We start from the raw sequence: 5,250 nt of genomic DNA, 5'->3' as shown, positions 1-5,250 counted from the left end.
TAAGAAACTCGAGGCCAGCCAGGGTTTTATAGGGAAAAGAGGACATGGGTTTTAGGAACTTGTGGAATGTCCATTCTCTTTCTGTATGTTCAGTGGTCATGTTTAATAGGCTGATTTTTTCCTGCCATTATCCCATCAGCCCAGGGGATGACTGGCACCATCATGGAGAGCATCGTCCTGTTTGACAGGCTTAGATCAATATCACTTGTTTTTCCATGGTCTTAGGGCAGTTCTGTTCTGTCCTATAGGGTCGCTATGAGTCAGAATTGACTCCATGGCACTGAATTTTTTTTTTTTTTTTTTTTGGGTGGAGAGGAAACATTGGTTAACTTTTAACTTTTAGAAGAGCTAACAGAAAAAATCATACTTGGAGACAGAGACAGGCTAGGAACGGGAAAAAAAATGGCACAGGTACTGTTCAAGATATGGCTGAATAGCCTGTTCCATTGTGGTGAATATTATTGTAACTTGCTTTGTTGGTAAACATATTTATATATTTAGAAGTGAAATCACTAGTCTGTTGGGTATGCAGTTTATCTTTAGCAGATTCTTCCCATAGTTTTCCAAAGTATTGGGCAATTTACACTTTCAGAAGCTGAGTGTGAGAGTTTAAGTTGCTCTACATCGTTGTCAACACATGAAATTAGCACCCTTTGATGACTAATGAAATTAGTTTATCAGCCAACTGGATATTCTCATTTGGGAAAAACCTCTTCAAGTGTCTTACCCATTTTTACCTGTCTTTTTCTTACTCTTTTGTAATAAAGTTATATATAATTTTATCATATATATGTATTGTAAATAACTTCTAGCACTTCTGTGGGTTAATTTCTTAATTACGTCCTTTGAAGAAATTTTTGTTTTATCTTAATGATGCATTTTAATGTTTTATAATCCAATTTATTATCTGTTCCCCTTATGGTTAACACTTTCATATCTTGACTAAGACATCTTTTACTCCCTCAAAGCCTTCTTAAGGTTTTTTAATTACCTATACAGCCACATAACTCTGCAAGGGAAAACTTGTTAGGGATAAATGAAATATGGGAATATGGCAAAGATCTAGATTAGCAACTTAAATAACTTCCTCAAGTAAAATTTATAAGCAGAAATGTTGATCAAAATATAGAAACATGTCTTTCTTAGGATATATTTTTATGTCTTTATCATTTTCACCAAAGTAACCAATTATTGAGGACCAGCTATAAGCAGAATTCTGTGATTTAACTTTGTATCATAAACAGCAGAGCATTTTGTGAAGAACAATTTTTATTAAATATACAAATTTAAGTGCTAAAATCATTACAAGTAGTAATATGAAGGTTCAAGTGAATTTCAATAATAATAATAATTTTAAAAATCCTGATGTGATGGAATAAGTTCATTTGAAATTCTAGCTAAATTACAGGAAACAGAATGAATTTGTGGCCGGTAAAGTGTAAATACTCTCATACTTTCCTCGTTGTGCCATTTATTCTCTCACTCTCTCTGGTATGCTATTGGTCTTATTCTTATTCTCACTCACTCTGAAGAAATAAAGATGACCTATGTATTATATTCTCTATAAAGAATCTATTAAGGATGTTTAAAAAAGAACTCTGGAGGCAAGAATTGTTAACTGCTCAGCAGCTTACCAAAAGTTTGGTGGTTTGAACCCACCAGCAGCTTCTCTGGAGACAAATGTGGCAGTTGGCTTCCTTAAATATTGCAACCTTGGAAGCCCTTTGGGGAAGTTCTACCAACGGTGTCATTCAGTGCGGTAACTCATGGTGTCATCCTCCCATGGACCGCCTTCCGTATCAGACCATACAGAATCCTTAGTGATTTGGTTTGGGCTTATGTTACTCATAAATCATAATTCTCATATGTCACTGAACGTAATGACAATAATAGTGACATAAACAACAAGCAAAATTAAATTTCGCCTTTAAATTACGATGATGTACACATAGCTTAAATGTATTTACATTTACATAGTTTCATGTGGTTAAGGTGAAAATTTGTTAAGAAAACAATAGGATTCGAAGAAAAAATATTCAAGAACTACATCAAAATTATCTTCATTTTCATGTTAAATTTCACCTTTCCATGAGATACATTAATGGATTAGCTTTGCATAATCAATAACGGCCCAAATAATGTAGAAGTTGTGGGCAAATTTGTATGGAAATAAATACATAAATGAAATAATACTATAAAAATAAACAGGAACAGATATACAAGCATTTCAGCACGAGTGAACATATTGACTAAATCAGAACTTTCCTTTCCTGGCCTTCAAAATTGCAGACTTATGAATCACTTCATTGAAATCAATGCCTTTGGCCAACTCACTTTCAATTGATAACTTCAAAAGATTTTAAGGCCTTGACTGTCCCTTGGTAGATAACAAATAGTTCTTTATAAGTTTCAGCTCTGAAAAGCTCCTCTCACATGAAGCCACAGACACACAGATAGTCGGAAATAATTTTAGGCTTCTTGAAAGGGATGGAAGAGGTTCTATGAAGTCCCATTCAGCAATGAATATCAAAAAGTCTGAAGTTGCCCAATCTTGGGTTCTTTCCAGATAATCTGTGGCTTTCAGGTGCCTTCTCAGCCTTGGTATTTCTTTTAAAGGCTCATTCTTGGGTATTCATCATTGAAAGTGATAGATTTTGGAGTGGATACATTTAACTCTTCCCCAGTGGCAGATATGAGGCTCTTCATTTGAACAGCCTCATATACGGCTGCTACTTCCTTGATAACTTCTGATCTGTCCTGGAATTTAGAATGAAAGTGATCAATGCACTCAAGCTTTGCCCTTTTATTTTCTTCTTGCAGAGTGAGTCTAGCATCGCTTGCCTGCCCCTCATTCCCTGCCATCCTTCTCTTGAACTTGACTTTTATCTCTACTGCAATTCCGTATTCATCTGACTTTAAAAATGCCTGTTCAATTGCATGTTCCACTAGGTGACTACACTCTTTGTGCAGAAAGTCTTAGCACCTCTAGCTTTGTTACCACCTTGTTGAGAGTTAAACCCTTAGTCTGCAGGTACTGCTATGTAAGATTAACTTCCCGGAGTGAATCACACCAGAAGAACAGGTAGCACAGAAAAATGAAATCACAGACAGCAGGAAAAGACCTTGTGCTGCTCTTCTTGAGTCCAAATTTTCATGTGGATCACAAACAGCTTCAATTGCCACCACAAATTTATCAAATTTTTCTTCAATGGGCTTAACTGCAGCATGATGAGCACTCCAGTGTGTTGCTGATAGCCTTATCACTGATACTCTAGTATGGTTGATTAACACATTCCATTGATGGGTGGGGGAACCTTGGTGACGTAGTGGTTAAGCTCTATGGCTGCTAACCAAAAAAGGTCAGACACTCCTTGGAAACTCTGTGGGGCTGTTCTACTCTGTCCTATAGGGTCACTATGAGTCAGAATGAACTAGACATCAGCGGGTTTATTGATGGGTGGAAGCAGCAAAGAAAGAAAACATCGTCTCAGAAGTTCCAAAATATGTCACAAGAGATCAGCAAAGAGTGCTGGCTGTGCAAGTTAACTAAATGTTACACAAAATCATTAAAAATACCTTTCTTCTTATTTCCCTTAAGAATGGCTTGTGCACCTCCATGGATTCCAGCCGTAGTGGCAGCATTATTGTAACCTTGGCATGGCACATCATTATGTCCAGTCTATCACTTTCCAGTTTTTTAAGAATGTCAGAACAGAAGTCAGCAACTTTTTCCCCTTTAAAGGGAACAATCTTAGAAAGATACCTTTCACTTCAACTTTCTTATTGTTGATTTTTATATATCTGATCACTTCAAATATCTCCAGTTAATATGTGATGTGTCTGTTGTGCTATCAAACATGATCCCAAAGTACTTCACAGAGTTTATGTTCATGACAAGCTTCTCCTTCACATAATTTGCCAGGACACTTATAACCTCATTCTGAGTTTTTGGTGCAAGATAAGAGACTGATACTTTAAGTTTACAGTGCTATGCTTTAACCTCATTAGGTGCTCTTTCAGCACTGGATTATATTTTGAAAGTATCAAAACCAGCTCAAGAAAGTTCCCTTTATTTAATGAAGATTTGCCTTCCTCATGGCCATGAAATGCCAGGTTATGCTTGGGAAGAAACAATATGATATCAAGCAAGGTGTCCCTTCAATTTTCCCTCTCTATTTCCATCAAAGCAATAGCCCAGCATCAATGGTTTTGCACAGCCTGAGTCCTGCTGCCAATGTTTTCCACTTTTTAAAACAAAAAATGGGGGAGTTCTTCAAATGTCTCTTGGTAATGTACTTTTAGGCTCAGTTTCCACCACTTCTGAAACTCAGTCATAAGTTTGGATGTCCTATCTGTAGCACTAATGGTAAACAGTCAGCAGCAAAAATAGTATAAATTCTCATTGACGAGTGAGTAAACCATCCACGGCCACAGAATTTTCTTGTCATCTGGCATCACTTTACAAAACCACTCTTTTCAAAGCTGGTGCACAGCTCCCTTTGCTTTTGCACCTTGCCTTGCCACAACACTGAAAGACCCATCTTTGTTCTGGAAAGAAACACTTCCCCTTTTGATGATTTCAACCTGAAAATGATCTGGAACTGGAATCTCCCAGAAAGAAACATCACATAAAATTTGCAAATCTTTCTCCTTAACATCTCTTGTATCATTTACACCAACATGGCTAGAGCCACTTTGAGCACTCTCTTCTGCTTCAAATTCTACCATTCTCACTCTTTGCTCTTCTGCAGAAAGCATGCTATCATCAGAACAGTCAGCTTTATCAATTAGAGACTGATGAACAGTGCATTTTGATGAAATCTGGCAATCATTGGTCTTTTGGTATATTAAAGCATGAATCTAGCAAGCGTGATTTAGTTCTTGCCTCTTCTGCTTTCCTTTGTTGGCATCCATTTGGCCTCTTTGATTTATACACTGCATGTGGCATGATAGAATATCCCCGCACAATTAAAAAAAAAAAAAAAAAACAGTTAATTAACAATATTGGAAAAGAAAATGTAAAATGTAAATCTTTTGATTGTGATAGTTCTATCAAATTCAAAATTAAACCCTGAAGCTTTCATATATATTTGCAAGACAGTGATTTTTTTTTTAATAACTTTTATTAAGCTTCAAGTGAACGTTTACAAATCCAATCAGTCTGTCACATATAAGTTTACATACATCTCACTCCCTACTCCCACTTGCTCTCCCCCTCTTGAGTCGGCCCTTTCAGTCTCTCCTTTCTTG

At 36.5% G+C, this 5,250-nt stretch overlaps 1 pseudogene; it reads right to left on the bottom strand.

Annotated features, from left to right (window-relative positions):
- Positions 1–3,553: 3,553 nt before the first annotated feature.
- On the bottom strand, positions 3,554–4,728 carry LOC104846265 (zinc finger MYM-type protein 1-like; annotated as a pseudogene).
- Positions 4,729–5,250: the final 522 nt, after the last annotated feature.

The sequence above is a fragment of the Loxodonta africana genome, chromosome 2 (assembly GCF_030014295.1).
Source record: "Loxodonta africana isolate mLoxAfr1 chromosome 2, mLoxAfr1.hap2, whole genome shotgun sequence".
Lineage (NCBI taxonomy): Eukaryota > Metazoa > Chordata > Mammalia > Proboscidea > Elephantidae > Loxodonta > Loxodonta africana.
The sequence above is the reverse complement of the archived record's forward strand: the minus strand, read 5'-3'. Positions and strand labels throughout refer to the sequence as shown.